Source organism: Doryrhamphus excisus, chromosome 20 (assembly GCF_030265055.1).
Source record: "Doryrhamphus excisus isolate RoL2022-K1 chromosome 20, RoL_Dexc_1.0, whole genome shotgun sequence".
NCBI classification, from domain to species: Eukaryota; Metazoa; Chordata; class Actinopteri; order Syngnathiformes; family Syngnathidae; genus Doryrhamphus; species Doryrhamphus excisus.
The window spans coordinates 4,409,004-4,426,540 of NC_080485.1; the positions used below are offsets into that span (position 1 = coordinate 4,409,004).

Genomic DNA, 17,537 nt, shown 5'->3' on the forward strand with positions numbered 1-17,537 from the left:
CATGACAAAATGTGGAAAAAGTGAAGCGCTGTGAATACTTTCCGGATGCACTGTACATGGTTGTGTGGAGAGGGGAAATGTGCGGTTTACAAAAAAAAAAAAAAACCTGCTACTGTACGTGTGGACAAGGCCTTAGTTTCCCATTTGATGATGGATATTCAACTCTGCAGCCCTTCTGTTACAGAGTGAATGAAGCTACTGGGGTTAGCTTCATCAATGTGCCCTACTCAGGCTGGATCCGTGTTGAGTCTTACCGCTGTAATGTAAGGACCAATTCATAATGTAAAGACCATTGTGGTCACTGACAACATAGAGATTCTGAGAGAGAAAAAGACAAGAGACACATTTATTCTCTCTTGCATCAATGTCACATTTCTGGCCTTCAAATTAAAAGCACTCGCCACATTTGTCTAATTGTGTCAGCAAGATAAAGGTGTCATAAAAACATCTTACATTGATATCCCATTAGAGATAAAGGGCTCTAATTTTGTGGCGCAGCGCAAGGTGCCACAGGGTGGCGGAGTGTGGTGGACCCCACGCAGTAGTAATTTCATCCAGCGCACCACTGTGCACATCCAACTTGGTAGACTGGGCTGTGCCGAGATGGGTGTGGCGTCCAGATTTTCAGCTTGACGCAGTGACAATTTCATGAAAAAACAGAGCCCCGGAGGTGTCCTAGAAGCTTGCCAGCTCCGACCTGGTCTAGTCTCGGTGCAAGCGAAGGACAGTCTGAGCAGTGGTAAATTGGGTGACAGGCACACAGTGCACACACAAGCAGATTTTTCAGCATGTCAGGCATGCATTGACATGTCAGGCATGTCAATGCAATAAACACAGCAACCTCTGTTTAAAGTCACCGTCGGAACCAGCATGTACATTTTTTAATTGTCCAATCACATCTGATGTCAAAGACGTCACGCATAATGGGAACTCAACCTGACAGCAGCTGAAAGTATGATGCCAAAGGGATGAAAAATGGGCATAATAGGTCCCTTTCAATACTAGGCTGGTCTGAGCCCTGTCCATGTATTGGGATACATACAAAAGAAAATACTTAATGTGACTCACAAAATGTGAATAAAAGTTGAAAATGTGCATTGCTCTGTAATTGTCCATAAGAGTTTAGGGAACGGCAAACAGGTTCCTCTGTTTAAACATTCATAAATACAAACTAGCAAACGACTCTGCAGAGCTTTGCTGTTTTTACAAAAGTTAAACTGAAAGTTCTTTAATAAATAATCATGCAACCTAAATCTGTGAGGTGTGGAAACAAACGACAAACCTCCGGGGAGAAAGTACGTTAATGGGCTGTGTCGAATAGCATGGAACCTTGTAGTGACTTGCTTACAAGCCTAAAATCACATCATAGAAATGCAAACATAATTGAACTACATTTCTTTTTATTATAATTCCACCACTGAGTGAGTGTTTTTGTGTTCAGTCTTCTTGGCTCAAAGAGGAAAAAGTTTTCATCTCAAAACTCAACAATAGAACTCAACAACGGGAAATGAATTAATGTGGTACATAGTAGGGATACTCCGATTGATCGACCACCGATCAACATCAGAGCTCGATCAATATCAGATTTCTGTGAAAAAGCATGTGATCGGCATATGCTGCTGACAAATGCCTTTCGACGCAGATCACCTCTGGCTCGTACAATTGCAGCATGCAGCCTGTAGGGAGTGTCCCCCGCCCACTTTCCTTCACAGTCCGTAGGTGTGCCAAATTGAAAACAAACATGTTTGCTGTGTGAGACTTATTTTGTGAGAATCAGATGAATTTTGCACCCGGTAAAACATGCCACAAAAAATATCTTGCTGAGTAATTCATATGGCATTTGAACACTTGACTAAGTATGGTGGGTTTTCTCCGTTCACGATGTGATCATCAGTCAAACGGCAGCTAATGTAGCTCCAATACTCGTCCATATGTGCGTCAGCAATGGAGCTGCAAGGATTAATCGACAAATTGATGATTAATCAATTATTCAATTAATCAACAACTACTTTGGTAATCAATTAATAGTTCAATTTTAAAATGCAATGTACGTAAATATCCTGAATCCAACCTCTCAAATGTGACTATTTATTAATTTCCTTAGTCATCCATGAAAGCAGACCTATTATCTTTATGTTTCAGGCAAAACAAGATAGTCACACACATCAGCTTTCACTTTGGAAAAGAGCAATAAACATTTTTGCCTTTCTCTTGCAAAGCAAACCGAAGCAGAGTTGTGTGTAACAACATCCCCACTGCAAGTACGGGATTTATTCACTTGTACTTGTGCATAGGAAAATGGCTACGTTTATGCACAAAAAACGTAAGAAACCACATACAGTTGGTAGAGAAATTATTTTTTTCCCGATTCAAATGTACAGTATTAACAGTTATTTAACCTTTAACATGAACATTAATGAAACGTAATAATTTTACCCAATTAGCAAGTTAGCATCGTACTCAGTTCCATCTGGGAGCAGCGTCGTAACTTTAACATGTTTAATGAGATGCTTTATCTTGACGTGTATTTTCCATTTTATTCCAAATCATTTCCTGCATTTATTTGTACCCAGCGTCATAAGCCTTTAGCTTAATTGCTAATCCAAAGCAAAACAGGGCGGGGTAGCAGGGTAGGGTAACAGTATGGGCGGGGCAAAATCAATTAATTGATAAAATAAAATTAATTGTGTCCGGTGTGCACACAGCTTTAAGCTGTCATTCCAACATTATGGTATCAAGGTGGGGGCCTCAAACTAGCGTCTCGCATTTGGCCCGCAGGCCGCGAGTTTGAGACCCCTTGTAGTAATGGGGGTTTAATTGGGTGCAGCAATGGTCAGCAATCACTCCAGGGTGTCGGGTCAGGACAGCAATTCTGTTCAGGTGAGTGCAGTAGCAATGAGGGACGTCCACATCCAGCTTGATGGCTGCTTTATTTATTTGTAATACGTCGCATCACAGGTAGGGGGGTGCGCATGGGACTTGTAAGTGTAGTGTGGGTGTGTGGCGTGTATGGGTTGTAAGGTGAGTGTGTGTATGTGTGTGTGTGTGGTTTGTTTATAGACGCACACAGCTATACATATCATCCACCACGATGTCCGTGTGGGCACATTAACACCCAGGGCTAAGCAGTTCGAGTGACATCAACTCACGAAGCTAGCGGCTACCGCGGTGCGTTCAAGTACTCGACCAGCGTAGTAATTCCGAGTCACGCCCACACTCATGTCAGCCTAATTAAACCAGAACAGAACAGGGTATAACAAGGAGTCTTTTGTACAGCCGCCCCCAAATTTGTTAACAAATTTGACCATTAGGTGTCATCAATGTCCCGAGGTAAGGCTGGTAGCTTGACAAGACGAACAACTGGCCGCGTGTACGTCCGGTCTTTTACTCGAATTACAGCTGTTCTCACTCGGCCGTCTGCTCCAGGAATGACAGTCTTCACTGTCCCTATTTGCCAGAGGGCTCTTGGGGCTTGCTGATCCACAATGAGGACGACTGTGCCGACTGTGATGTCATCACTCTCCGTCTTCCACTTCTGTCGGGCTTGCAAGGTGGGAAGGAAGTGCTGAACGTAATGTTTCCAGAAGTGATCGGCTAGAATCTGAGAATGACGCCATCTTTTCCGACTCAGTAGTTCTGTTGCAGGGTAGATCACTTGAGGGAGTGATGAGTCCGGCCGCCCCATCAACAGGCAGTTGGGTGTGACTGGGTCAGGGTCAGCAAGGTCAGAGGATACATAACCCAAGGGCCTTGAATTGAGGATTCCTTCTATTTCAATTAGGACGGTCATCAAAACTTCCTCTGGCACTGTCTGAGCTCCCAAGGTGGTACGTAGGGCGTTCTTGACAGATCTCACTTCTCGTTCCCAGGAGCCGCCAAAGTGTGGAGCATTAGGTGGGTTGAATTTGAAACGGATCTGTTCGGCTGCAAGTCGGTCCTTGATTGCAGGTTCTAGGGCACTGAAGGCCTCATGCAATTCTTTATTTCCTCCTTTGAAATTGGTGCCCTGGTCTGAGAGTAGTTCATAGGGCTTGCCTCTGCGAGCAACGAAGCGCCTCTTCTCTGTGCGTCGTCCCACTTTAATAATCATCGGTCCGAAACAGTCAACACCAGTGGAATAGAAGGCAGGTCGACATAGTCTCAAACTGGAGGGGGGTATATCGGCCATCCTTGGTACCTGTGGGCGGCTTCTCCACTTCCTACAGTCCACGCAGTAATGCTGGTGCTTCTTGACCGCTTCTCTGCCTCTCAGTATCCAGTATTTCCTGCGAAGTTCAGCAAAAACACGCTCTGATCCAGGGTGGTGCAGCTGGTTGTCATAATGCTGAATTAGAAGCTTGACCACTGGGTGGGAAGATGGCAGGAGAATGGGATGCAGTTCTTCTTGGCTCAGACTATCACATCGTCTAAGCCTTCCCCCGACACGTATCAGACCTGATGACTGGTCATATTCGGGAGCTAGGGTTAACAGTCTACTGTTAGATGAGAGGGGTTTACCCATTTTGAGCATGGATACTTCTTCTGGGAAACTCTTTATTTGGGTGTACCTGAGGAGGGCCAGCTCTGCTTCGTGGTAATCAGCAGCAGTGGGACGTGTGTTGTCAGCCGCCCCGTGCAGCTTCTGCGTGGTTGCCTCCAGAAGCTCTTGAAATGTTCTAAACTGAATGATGTCAGGTATTTCCGAATTGGTTGAGCTGACCGTCAAGCCACAAAACATGGCATTCCTCAGTTCCTCTGCTTCTTCCAGGACTGGACTGGGTGGTGATTCAGGCCACTGGTCAGACGGTTGTAGAAGAAAGGGGGGTCCATGACTCCATCGGCTCACTCCGCTGAGCTGTGTTAGTGTTTTTCCCCTTGTAATGTCGTCTGCTGGGTTTGTGGCTGAGTCAACGTAGCGCCAGGCATTGATGTCAGTCAGATCCTGTATCTCTGCAACTCTCGTGCCCACAAATACCTTATATCTGCAGGAGTCTGACTGGAGCCAGTGGAGGACTGTGGTGGAATCGGTCCAGTATACTACTGCTTGGATCTTGATTGTGAGCTCTTTGATCAACACAGAAGCCAACTGTGCACCGGTTAAGGCTCCACACAGCTCAAGTCGGGGTATGGAGAGTTGTTTCTTTGGCGCGACTCTGGATCTAGCTGCGAGGAATGCCACTTGAACTTGTCCTTCACTGCAGTCAGTCAGCAGGTACGCCACTGATCCATATGCACGTTCGGATGCATCGCAGAAGACATGGATGGTCCGGTTGCTGATACTGCAATCAGTGAAGCGGTCAGTGTAGCATCTAGGTAATATGACTTGTGCCAACTGAGGAAGTTCATATTCCCATGCCCTCCAAGCCTGCAGCAGATCTTCGGGGAGATTGGGATCGTCCCATCCTCTTTTCCGGTCCCAAAGGCGCTGCACAATAATCTTGGCTCTTGTGATGTAGGGAACGATATATCCCAGAGGATCATATTGTTGAGCAAGAAGACGATAAATGTTGCGCATAGTCGGTTCGGGACACTCACTCTGGTGTTGTTTGTAGCCAAGTGTGTCTGTCCTACACTGCCATAAGAGTCCAAGTGTGCGTTCCTGAGGGTCAGCTGTCTGTTGCGCGAACCATAGGGTGCTACTTTCTGACTGGGATTCCTTGGGCAGGTGTCTAATGACAGCAGGTACGTTGCTGGCCCATTCTCGGAGTTCAAATCCGCCCTCCATCAGTAATGTGTGTAGTCGGCTTACCAGCTGCTTGGCTTGATCTTCTGACTGAAGGCTCTGCAGGCAGTTGTCAACGTAGAAGCAGCGTTCTGCTGACAGGCGGGCATTCTCCTTTGGTTCAGTATGCCTGTGAACGTGAGTCTGAAGGGCAAAGGTAGCACAGCATGGACTACACGTCGTCCCGAACGGGAGTACTTGCCATTCATAGGTGGTAGGTTCTTGATCCACTTTAACGTCCCGCCACAAGAAACGAAGGAATGGTTTGTCCTCTTCAAGCAGGCGGACTTGGTGAAACATTCCCTTGACATCACTGCTGATGGCCACTGGGTGTTCCCGGAACCTGAGCAGGACCCCCAGGAGGCTAGCTCCAAGTGTGGGTCCGGGGAGCAGGTGGTCGTTTAGGCTCTGTCCATTGAATGTGAAGGAGCAGTTGAAGACTATTCGGTATTTCCCATTGTGTTGCACCATGTGGTGGGGGATGAACCACGAATAGTTGGTCTCTTTGGTCTTACAAGGAGAGATGGCCTTGACGTAGCCGGCATCGATGAGCTTGTGGATTTCTTTAGAGTAGATGGCGGCTCTCTTGGGATCACTCACAAGTCGTCTTTCTGCCCCACGTAGCTGGGACAGCACTGCTTCCTTTGTTGCCTGAAGCAGAGGTAGGCTTTGTTTCCATAGTAACGGAGTAGCATACCTGTTTACGCCATCTACCATTACTCTGGTGGTCTTCAATTCAAGGGTGCGGACTGCTTCTGCATCTTGTTTTGATCTAGTAATCAGACGCTCATTTCTGTATGGTAAGGTGTCTAGTTGCCATAGTTTCTCCACATGCCTGAAGAGTTCTTCTTCTGGAGCATTGCAGGCGGTGAACAGACATTGCTGGGGGGAAAGTTGGTGGTTCAATAGGCTAGTAGGGCCTTGTAACGTCCATCCGAGTCGGGTGTGTACTGCTGCAGGTCCGCCGGGGGGGCCTAGACATACTGGTTCCACTGGTGTAATTAGATGAGGATAGTCTGACCCAATCAGCAGCAGCGGCTGGGCATCCTTGATGGGTGGCAGTGGAATGTCTCTCAGGTGGCGATATTTCTCCTGTAGCGCTTTGACTGGATAGGTGTAACTGGCTAGATTCAGCTCTCTGGAAGTGAAGGCTTTGTTAATCTTGTAGCATTTGTCTGGCTGAGAGGCAGCAGCTACTGAGAAGGACACAGTGGCTCCATGGATGGTACAGATTTCTTGTCGGACTGTTCGGAGTGTGAGGTCTTCAGCCTTCCCATCAAGGCCCAAACGAACAGCAGCATCGTTGAGGAGTATTGTGCGCTCTGACCCATCATCCAATATTGCGTAGGTCTCGAGTACCTTGCTGCCGCTCTGGAGGATGACTCGACTCAACTTGAGTAACACTTGGCGGCTACTGGCTGGCCGATCGATGAACAAAGTCTCTGACACGGAACTCACTAAACAAGTGCTTGATTCAGGTACTTTGGGTTTACTGGGTGCTGAGGCATGTTGACTTGAATTGACCTCATGTAGAACCTCCAGGTGCTTCCTCTCGCATCGTTTGCACTTAGCTTTCAGGTTGCACTTTGCTGCAAGGTGTTCCCGGCCGCATCTCCAGCATCGATTATTTGCTTTAATCCAATGCATCCTTTGCTCTACGGACAGCAGTTTAAAGTTGCTGCACTGGTTCAGATAGTGCTGCGCAGTGTCACAGAAGGGGCAGTATTTCTTTGGCTTATCAGGCGTTGCATCCCTCACTGGAACAGCTGGCTCTCTATCTGAGTTCTCCTGCAGGTCGGTAGATTCGCTTCCATGAAGAATAGCAGTAGTTCTCTGTGACTTGTAGTCGGGAGGTCGAGTCTTGTATGAGACTTGTCTCTCTCTGGCTGAGGTACTGCTGTGTTGATCTCCACTGATTTGAACTCGTACCTCATATTCAAGCCAGTCTGCCAGATTGATTAGAGTTGGAATAGGATTATGAATGGGGTTCACATATCTGTGGAAATTAGCTCTTAGGTCGTGGGGCAACTTAGCTAAGAGGCGAGACACATGTGAACCACATCTCAACTCCATCCAACCTTGGCTTCCAAGTTGATGCAGCATTCCGACAAGTGCACGAACCTGGAGCGCGAATGACTTAAAGGCCTTAATATCTCCAGTCCTGACATTGGGCCCATCCATCAACATGGAAATCCGCTTTAGCGCCAGCTGCTGTGGTTGACCATACATCTCAGTGAGCGCCCTCATAGTGTCCGCAAACGGACGTGGACTGTTGCTGTAGGAGTCAGCAATGAGTAACGCTTCCTCACACTTGAGATGATCCATGAGGATTTGGAACTTGAAGCGCTCTGGAGCATCATATGGGAGTAAATTGTCCAGGGCCAATTTCAGTCTTGCAAATTCACGAGGATCCTCTGACTTAAAGTCTGGGATGGTTGGTTTCGGTCCACGGTAGGAGTCCAAAGCTGGCATTCGGCCATATGGAGTGGTGGAAGGATATGGCGGGTCAGGTGGGTATCTCTCCTCCCTTTGCCGATTGTCATGTCCATAAACAGCGCTGTTATAATCATCGAGGTGGCCTCTATATTCCAGAGGGTATCCACTTTCGTGCCCGTAGTAGCGGCTTTCGTGACGGGCTCTTGGACTACTTTGTAGACGGGATGTTGCAGGATGACGGCCTTCATCGCTGTAGTAAGGATAACTTGGATGGCGTGGAGGATAATAAGGACGATGATAGTGGTTGTCGCCCTCTTCATAGCTTGAGTGATGCTTGACATAAGACTGCCTAGGTGCAACTTTAGGCCAAGGTTGTTGGCCATAGTTAGACTGATGGTGAGCTTTACTGGGTGGTGAGCTGTCTTGGTCGTCGTGGTGACGCGGCTCTTGGCACTCCTTTGTGTAGCTCATCTCAAATTTGTCTTGCGAGCAAGGAGTTGAAATGCCAGACGTGACTGGTGACTCGGTGTGCTTGTTGGCTAATCCTGCTTCCTCCAAACACTGTCTGAGGTCCTCAACAATGTCACTTTGGTTGCCTTGTGGAGGTGAAAGAGCATCGTTGTTCACCGGTGGATTAATGAGTGGCTGACGTGGGCCTTGATGGCCACTAGATGGCGTCGGCTTGCTGGCGAGTGCCAGTGTGGTGAATATTTCCTCCATTTGGCATCTGGACTGTGTCTGAGTCCTTGAGGAGGTTGCTGGGAGACTGTGGATCATGTCTGAAAGACGTTGGACATCTCTCCGCAGCTGGTCATTTTCTTCTCTCATGCTCTGGATCGATCTAATAATTTCTGGAGAAGACATTTGTGTGGCCCGCTCATCATCTCCAGGAACGTGGCACCTCATAGGGTAACTGACCTCGTAGTCCTGAAGATGTGATGGCGGTTGTCTTACTCTTTGTGGGCGGTCCACACCTCTAGGCTCTCTCTCCTGTGGCCTGAACATAATGACTGAAGTGGTTGCTTCTATCCGGCTCGAAGGACCAAAATTGTAGTAATGGGGGTTTAATTGGGTGCAGCAATGGTCAGCAATCACTCCAGGGTGTCGGGTCAGGACAGCAATTCTGTTCAGGTGAGTGCAGTAGCAATGAGGGACGTCCACATCCAGCTTGATGGCTGCTTTATTTATTTGTAATACGTCGCATCACAGGTAGGGGGGTGCGCATGGGACTTGTAAGTGTAGTGTGGGTGTGTGGCGTGTATGGGTTGTAAGGTGAGTGTGTGTATGTGTGTGTGTGTGGTTTGTTTATAGACGCACACAGCTATACATATCATCCACCACGATGTCCGTGTGGGCACATTAACACCCAGGGCTAAGCAGTTCGAGTGACATCAACTCACGAAGCTAGCGGCTACCGCGGTGCGTTCAAGTACTCGACCAGCGTAGTAATTCCGAGTCACGCCCACACTCATGTCAGCCTAATTAAACCAGAACAGAACAGGGTATAACAACGAGTCTTTTGTACACCCCTGGTAGAGGACGATTGGTTGCCTTGGTTACATGGTTACATCTTGTTGAGGGAGATGATGGCTCGAGGAAAGAAACTGCTTTTTAGTCTGTTTGTCCGTGCCCTGATATATCTGTATCGCCTCCCAGAAGGTAGTCGCTAAAACAATTGTGCGGCAGAGTGAGAAGAGTCCTGGATGATCCTGAGAGCTCTGCTGACGCACCGGGAGTTGTAGAGCCGCTCTCTGTCTGCAGCAGTGCAGCTCCTATACCACATGGTTAGGCAGTAGGTCAGCAGCCTCTCAATGGATGAGCGGTTGAAGGCCATCAGACGTTTCTGGGCCACTTGTTTTTCCTGAGCAGTGTAACCGCTGCTGAGCCTTTTTGATGACGGCTGAGGTGTAGTCCAGGTCAAATCACCGGAGATCTGGACTCCCAGGAATCTGAAGTCATGGACCCTCTCCACGTCCTCGCCGTTGATGTAGAGGGGGAGATGATCACTTATTGTCCTCCTGAAGTCCATGATGATCTACTTTAGTCTTCCTGGTATTCAGAGTCAGGTTATTTTTAGAGCACCAGGTTGTGAGTCTCTGAACCTCCTCTCTGTAGCCTGACCACTGTGGTGTCGTCTGCAAATTTGATGATCATATTGTTCCTGTGGGCCGGACTGCAGTTGTAGGTGTAGTGACAGTACAACAGGGGGCTCAGGACACAGCCCTGTGGTGAGCCACTGCTTCGAGTGTGTGTGGAGGAGAGGTAGGGGCCGAGCCTCACTTTCTGGGGCCTGTTGGTCAGAAAGTCCATAATCCAGCTGCATGTGAGAGGGGGGAGGCTACAAATGTGTGTCCAATTTTGTGTTTATGTGTCTGGGATGATGGTATTGAAGGCCGAACTCTAGTCAACAAAGAGCAAACTGGGATAGGCCTGCTGCTGTTCCAGGTGACTCAACACAGCATGCAGAGTTGTTGTGATGGCATCCTCTGTAGATCTGTTTGTCCGGTAGGCGAACTGGTGGGGGTCAAGTGTGGGGGGGAGATAGTCCTTGATGTGTCGGAGTACCAGTCTCTGAAAACACTTCATGATTACTGGGGTGAGGGCAACAGGGCGGTAATCGTTGAGGCTGGTTGGAGGTGATTTCTTGGGGATGGGGATTATTGTGGCTGATTTTAGGCATGTTGGAACGATTGTTTGGGCCAATGAGAGATTAAAGATCTTGCAGAAGATGTGGGACAGCTGGTGAGCGCAAGCTCTGAGCACCTTGCCAGGTACTCCATCAGGGCTGGGAGCTTTCCTGGGATTCACTCCCTTCAGCACACGTCTCACCTCCTGCTCCTCATAAATGAGTGGGGGTGTGCTGGGGTCTGATGTGGGTGGGGGCACGGTTAGAGCAGATTAGTGTTGCCAAGGTGGTGTAAAGCGGGCGAAGAAGCAATTCAGCTCCTCTGCTAAGGACTCACTCTGGTCTGCCATCACATCACAACCTCTGTAGTTGGTGATGCTCTTGATGGCCTGCCACACTTTCTGTGGTCTGTGCTGGTGAGGTGGGACTCCATTTTCTCCTTGTAGTCCACTTTGGCTTTCCTGATCCCTTTCCTCAGGTCAGCCCGGGCTGAGCTGTAAAGTGCTCTATCACCTGACTTAAAGGCACAATCGCGGGCCTTGAGGAGTGAACGGACCTGGTTGGTCATCCAGGGTTTCTGGTTTGGGAAAACCCGGATGGTTCTTGTCACTGAAATGGTTCCCATGATTCAGGTCCTGATTTTCAAAGAGGTGCCAGTCTGTGTATTGGAAGCAGTCCTGTAATTCACTTTTTTGCATTTTCAGGCCAAGTTGTTATAGTCTTTGTTGTGGGCCTGGAACTGCGTCTGAGGGGGGTGTATGCAGGGATTAAAAGCAGGGAAAGATGGTCTGACTGTCCGAGGTGGGGGAGGGGTATTGCGCTGTATCTGTGTTTGATGTTGGAGTACACTTGATCTAGAGTCCTTTCCCCTCTTGTTGGGCATTTAACATGCTGGTAGAACTTTGAGAATACAATCTCAAGATCTGTCCGATTGAAGTCCCCAGCAATGATGTGTACACCCTCGGTGTGGGCCCGTTGTTCTGCATTGATGGCGTTTAGCAGGAGAGAGAGCGCCGTGTTAGCGTTAGCGTCGGGTGGGATGTAAACTGCTGTGATGATCACCACTGTGATCTCTCTTGGCAGAAAGTAAGGCCAGCATATCACGGACATGTACTCAATATCAGGGCAGCAATACTTCGCTATAACGCTGCTGTTGTTGAACCAGTTCCCACGCACGTAAATACAGAGTCCCCCACCTGTCTTTTTCCCCGAGTCCGCAGTCCGATCCCAGCGATGTAGGTAGCGTCAGGCTAGCTGTACACTAGCATCGGGGATCTTTGAAGTGAGCCAGGTTTCCGTGATGATGAGGGCACAACAATCCTGAACGTAGCGGTTTCCAACAAGCTGTAGTTCAAGGTCATCCGTCTTGTAGGTGAGAGACCTGGCGTTGGTGAGAAACAAGCTTGGGAGGGGTGGTTTGTGCGGTTGTAGCTTTAGCTTTAGCCGTAGGCCGGCTCTACAACCTCGCCTCGCTTCTGCTTCCTCTCCCTCCTTCGTTTGCGCCGCTTCCCAGACCCGACAACAATCCACGGGGAGTCCGACGGCCTAGCTAGTTCGCATGGGATGTTGTGGCTGGTATTAAAGTCCATCGAAACAGACATTTTATGTCGGTATCCAATGTCTATGAGGTCCTGTCGGCTGTAGTGGTGTATAGCCGAGGCGGTGAAGCAAAACGTCCGGCCGCTGATCAGTATTTCAGTGCTGATTTCAAAAGTCGATCACCTGTGAGTAGTAACTCACAGGTGAGTATGGCATCTCGTATTGATGCCTGTGTGCAGTGTAGTGTCTTGCCCTAACTAAGAGGGCCAAAAAAAAACCCAAATACCAACACTTGCCGGAGTATGGTTAGTTTTCTAGGCTCACAGTGTACATGACATTTAGGAGGCTAACCAAAGTAACCCCAAGCTCCACCAATGTACTCTCACTTCCAAAGCGTCCTTAAAGAAGTTTCACTAGTGATGTATGTTATCTTATTACCCCCCACCTCCTTTATTAATTACCAATTTAACTATTTCTTGGGCCCCTGGGCAGTTAGGTAACCTTGGAATTGTCCTGACTTTTCACTTTAATACGCCACCCCTGGCCAATAGCACTATTCATAAACAAATTGAAAAATGTACAATTAATCCATGTGACTGGTATCGACCACCTTAAAACCCTGATCGGAGCATCACTAACATATATAGGTATTTCTATTTTAAGAATAATCTTTACTGCAGCATTTCTTTTAACACTATGTAGTCATCCCACCCACCCAGCCCCCCAAAAAGACAATCTAGCTTGAAGCCTCAAACCCAATTAAATGTACACCCCACTGAACACAGTGTGCAGTAATGCAGCTGAAGTAATCCAGCCTTGCTAAACACACTATATTAACTTTACATTAGTCGGTAAGGTAGTAAAAGGAAGATGGGTGAATCTCTCTCTCCGAATGTTCTGAATTCCTAGTTTGCTACTGAATAATGCTGCCTGGTCTACTGGTCAACTATGCATTGACGTAACTCAACTTCCCATAGTTGACATCATGTTCAGTATAGACTGTATCAACAGCACCTCTGCTGGTTACAGGCAATAGTAGTCATTCTATTTTAGCTAAATGTCCTAAAGACCGATATATACAATCCATACAATCATCAGAAGTCTTAACAATTAATGAATCAGCTAATCAATTATTATGCAATCCCTGCTAATAATACTGTATGGTATAGTGTATTAAATAGAGACATTAAAGCGATGGTTATTTTGGAAGCATTCAACTCAAACAGCAGTTGGAGCAGTCAAGAGTGCTCCACATGCTTTCATAATTCCACACACTATAAAAAAAAGTTTGTTTTGAGATGTTTTGCTGTCCTTATATTTAATATAAGCTAAGGAGGGACCTGAGTTTTACGCAAGTCTACCATTAGCGCCGCAACCAATTTTCAAGTAGTTCACCATAAGGTTTATTCATTTATTATCAACTCCTTTACCGATAAAACCGATAAAATTAGAAAGTGGGGTCCGGCAGTCGTCGGAACGCTTGGGAGTGTGACCAATCACAGCGGAGTGGAAATCCAAGGAAATGCAGCTGGAATAGGTGCAGATTATGGAAGCTCTAGAAAGCTTTCTGCGCCGTTTATTGTGTGTAGCTGCTCTATAAGAGTCCACAGTCAATACAAAGGGCTGAAAAATTAGCATTTGTGTCCTCTTTAAGAGAAAAAAAAAACATTTCCTTTGATGTAATGCTAAATACAATCAAATACACATTTTCTAAGTTGCGTCCCTCTGCCTTGACTATTATAAATTTTCTATTGATCTGCATTCTTTTGGTGTGGAGTGCACTATATGCTGATCTCCACTGACATTTAAATGTTATACCGACTTGCTACCGACCTTGTTTTGCGACATGAGCAGGTTTGTGATGTCACTTTAGATGTACTGGATGCTCACAAAGTCAAAGGCCAACATTTTACTCACATGTCAGCATATTTGTCATAGACCAACACGGAGGCGCAGTCACGATGATTAATCTCAGACAGATTTAACCTGGCTGTTGGTTCACGGTTCAATGATTCTCACCGTAGAGTTGATTTATGACTCATAATAAATATTGTTGTTTTCATTACCCAGCACAGGGAATAAAGCCCACACAGTTTGAGCTCAGGGAGATATTTTTTGCTCAAGCTTGACTAATAAGATACTAGTATTAATACAGATTGGACTGACAAGACTTCAAGACGTGGAGAAAAGGTTGACCTGCCTCTTGCGTTCTTCAATAATGTCACTCAGAGCCATTCCTTCCAGGGTAGCTTGGAGCAATTAAACCAACACATTACTGCTATAAATAGGCCCAAATAAACTCAAGCAGCATGCTCATCTTCAGGAATTTTCCACACATTTAGCAAAGACATATGTTTTTCATTCAAGTTTCTAATGTATCTTGATATTATTTCAAATAATTACATATGTTAAATTCCTGTTTTATCCATGTGAGCGGTGATAAAAAAAAAATGATGGTGACGTGCAAGGAAGCAATAGGCAGCTTCTTCTTTTGATTTGTGTTTAGGGCCGTTGCTGTAAACAGTACGAGGCTCACACAGGTTGGCTGGCTGGCCTCTAAGGCAAGCATCACATTCAAAGTGTCCCTGTGAATAAAACTAAAGCCATGTCCCTCTGTCGCATCAAACTGGATGTCATCAGGAGGAAAAGCATGTCCTTAGGCAAGAATCAAATCACACACAAGTGTGGAGCACTGCTTGCACATGTCAAATTCTTTGTCTCGCACTACTCCAACATCCCAACATGCCATCTACACACATGGGGAATGTAACTATTTACTTTGAGGTAAAATGATGACAAAGCACATCACCAGGGATGAGATGTGATAGGTTCAGACAGTCTTGGCTTGTGGGCTCCAATTTGACAGGGCTGAGAAAGCATTGAATTAATGATGCCATCCTAAAAACAAATTTTATACACATAAAACAGGATAATGCAATCTAATTACAGCAATAAGGGACACCAAAGCAGAGCGTTAAGCCATATGCCAGAGAATAAATCGCTGTGGGGCTGTCTAATTGAATTTTATCATCTCACTGTAAATCTTACAAGTGACCTAAATCAAAAGTTTTCCACAAATGCAACTACTCTTGCAAAACTGTCACATAATCTTTACATCATTCAGCTCTGATGTATGCACAAATCCTGCCAGGGAAGCATTGGAGTGAAGCTACAGTATATTAAAGAGCAGCATGATACATGGATTTCATGATGATGTATCTCACCCAGAGAGTTGGTGACATTTACATTTTAGTGGGTCAAAATTGAAGGCACACATGAGGACGTGGAGCTGAATTTTCTGGAAAAAAAATCATTCTCCAGTATTCCCCTGCTGCCTACCCGAATATACGCTGAATTTCTTATGTGTTCCACCACGCAACTGAAGCGAACAGTAAGAAAACCCACATGTGGCATCTACAGGTGCACAGGTCTTTTTGTAATGACATGAATACCTCAGTGGAACAATACCCTGCATATCTAAACACACATTTATGGATAGTTTATTCTTTGTAAACCAAATTGCTGTGAACCTACCTGTGACCAGTGTTTGGTTCCTTGGGTCACCACACAGTTGGAGTCCAGACAAACAAAATGCGCGTCGGGTCCGCTTTGTAGAAAATACGACGTTTCTCCGGAAGACGGTTGCTTGTTATGAACTTAATTCGGCTGACAAGGTGCTGCGCTCCCTGCTTGTGCTCCAGAGAGTGTGATGTCCCTGCTCCACACCACCACTTTATTTCTCCCTCCAAAATTATTAAATAAATGTAGGCGGAGTGGCTTGCTTGTGACGTCGTGCTATTGGGTCGCGTGACCGCTAGATGGCGCGGTTCTACTGCTCTGATTAAGAACGCGGTTTAATTGCTGTTTCCCCCAGGGACGACACTAGGGTTTTTTAATTCTATTGGATTCTAGGAATTCTAGGAATTATCATTTTCATTATACAATTCATGAATTTGAAAAGCATTAATCATTGTTTGTCATTTCCTATATCGCCTGTCTTCTCTGGAAGCATTCCATAATTGGAAGACATTTTAGATTCAATTCAATAAATGTCTCATGCTTTCTCAAGGCAGAGGCGGGGCGTGCCAACAGGCAAAAAAGGCATTTGCCTGGGGCCCCGGCTTTTAGGGGGCCCCTGAGAGACTGGGTGCCCCAAGTGATAATATGTGTACTGCACAGAAATTACAACAATGGGCATTTAGATTAAGGGTTCTCCAAGTTTGTCAATATACAGTACATATAAAATGTCCCAAAAATTGTGTGCAAAAAAAAAAGAAAATGTCCCCGAATGGGGTGGGAGCCCAATGAATTTCCCATAGGGACCCTTGCCCCGCCACTGTGTCCAGGTACTCAGGTTTCCAAATATTTGGTGTAAATTTGTCACCAATATTCAGGTACAGTCAAACCTCCATTTTTAAAACGCTCCAGTTTTTGTATGATTCGGTTCTCAAAACTATTTTTGTCAAAATTTGTCCTGGGTCCTTGTACCTTGTCTTGGTTATCATCAATATTGCGCGTAACAAACTAGTCTGTGTAATATATCATTATGTAGAACTGGGAGGTTTTGTGTTAAAAAATAAATGTAATAAAATTTGCATGGTATGAAAATTGTTATGATATTGCAGCTATCTAATCATTTAGTAGCCCCTCAGGTGAAATTAAACTTTTACATTCTGTTGCTGAACATACTTTATGTAGAAATACGTACACACACACAGGGTGATCTGACATGCATCAATAGAGTTATATCAGGGTGATGGTGCGGCATGCAATTGGTGGCCTCAACACAAAACAGGGACAGCAAAAGCTGACAAACTATCCAGCAAATTAAAAAAACACATACTAATCCAGCAGATTAATTCCAACTCCATGTATTAAAAGCAGTGCTGAATTAATAAGGGAACCTATTATGCTTTTTCACTTTTCTGACCTACAAATATTGTTACAATGTTGTATTCTCATGTTAAACTATGCCAAAGCGTCATATAATGAGGTTTGCACTTTTGGCAGTGAGCCATGAAAGATTTTGGGGATGTTGGGGATGGCTCTGATGCTCGGTTTTACATATTTGTTTTCCAACACCAAGTTCTACTAACAGCAATGCGATCCGGACATTCTTATATTGACTACGCATGGCCTGCACTCAGTAAACGCAGACCTACGTATCAGGAAGTCTTCGGGAGCATTTGGGAGTGTGACCAATCACAGTGTATCCAGAGGAGGGCTGGGGGTCAA

The 17,537-nt window shown here is 46.1% G+C and overlaps 1 protein-coding gene across 2 annotated transcripts in view; it reads right to left on the reverse strand.

Moving 5' to 3' along the window:
* The window catches only part of vwc2 (von Willebrand factor C domain containing 2), a 58,351-nt gene extending 42,280 nt beyond the window's left edge, over nt 1-16,071 (reverse strand). The window contains exon 1 of one of the 2 annotated variants that reach the window (XM_058058013.1): nt 15,837-16,067. The gene's annotated coding sequence lies outside the window, so the exon portion shown is untranslated. Of the gene's footprint in view, nt 1-15,836 lie in introns of both variants that reach the window. The other variant, XM_058058014.1, reaches the window with a different exon arrangement.
* Nucleotides 16,072-17,537: the final 1,466 nt, after the last annotated feature.